We start from the raw sequence: 1494 nt of genomic DNA, 5'->3' as shown, positions 1-1494 counted from the left end.
TTTTCTTACTTGGTCTGCCGGGAAGTGCCTTATTGATTTCGGTTTGGGTAAGTGCATTATCGATGGTCTTCTATTCTGTTTATCACTCGTATTTTTTTCTTTGGAGTGTACATATCATTTTGTTTCTAATCTTTTCTAATGTAAACATTGTTGATTCTGTCAAATTTTTGTGACACATTAAGAATTACCTATGTCAGATCAATTCTTCTTGTAGGTTTGCTACACCTAAAGAATACCATTTCTTTTCATTCGATGTTAATCTTGAGTACTGTTTATGATGTATCGTTGGTTAATGCAGCATCTAGATGGAAAGATGCAGCATCTGGTATGCACGTTGAATATGACCAAAGGCCAGATATATTCAGGTTTGTTTATATGGCATGTAACTTATATATTCTCGGGAGTATAATTCAACAGTCCTATTGAGTTTGAACTAATATATTTTCTTTGACAGGGGCACCATAAGATATGCAAGTGTGCATGCACGTTTGGGTTGAACTGGAAGTAGAAGGGATGACCTTGAGTCACTAGCATACACATTAATATTTCTGATAAAGGGGAGGTTACCATGGCAAGGCTATCAGGCTGGTTGTTATGTGCTTCTGTATATGTTTTAGTAGTTTAATGTTGTTATTTGAAGTTTTCTCATTCTCTTATATTTATTGTTTGAATTATGATAGGGTGACAACAAGAGTTTTCTTGTCTGTAAGAAGAAAATGGCCACTTCTCCAGAGTTGATTTGCTATTTTTATCCAGCGCCATTCAAGTAGTTCCTTGAGGTTGTGACAAATATGAAATTTGATGAGGAACCAAATTATGTCAAGCTCATCTCTAGTGAATCTATTTGATCTATTAAATCCGAGCACCCCCCTACAAATGGTATCAGAGCCCAGCAATTTAAAAAGTACGGAAGAGAAATATATGTTAGAATTAGAATTAGATCTAGAGTTAAAAAATTTTACTACAAAATTATTAAATTAATTATGCGAAGACCATTTAAAAATAGAGAAGCTTTTAGAAAAATTAAAGAATCTTTAATTAGTAATTATTCAGAATATATAAGTCTAAATAAAACAAAAGAAAACCCACAAAAATTAGCCTACTTAATTACATTAATATCTAGTATTGAATCAAAATTAATAACACATTTAAAATCCAGAAGAATGAAACACATACCACCTAATTATGATAAAATTAGATTTAGATATCCACCAAGATATTATAAATATAATTTAAAATGAATAAAGTACAACAACATAAAGAATTAAAAAAATAAATTATTTCTGAAAAACGTAAAGAATTAAAAATAAGAATAAAAAGACTACATTATAATATATTTGCCGGAGTTAGTAAAAATTCATTAGATACACAAAAAGATGAAATATCAAAATTGGAATCACAAATAGATAGTTTAGAATATATATATATATATATATATATATATATATATATATATATATATATATCAACATGAACTATTCACAATAAAATGAA

Source organism: Capsicum annuum, chromosome 3 (genome assembly GCF_002878395.1).
Source record: "Capsicum annuum cultivar UCD-10X-F1 chromosome 3, UCD10Xv1.1, whole genome shotgun sequence".
Classification (NCBI taxonomy): domain Eukaryota; kingdom Viridiplantae; phylum Streptophyta; class Magnoliopsida; order Solanales; family Solanaceae; genus Capsicum; species Capsicum annuum.
This window is presented reverse-complemented; position numbering follows the sequence as displayed.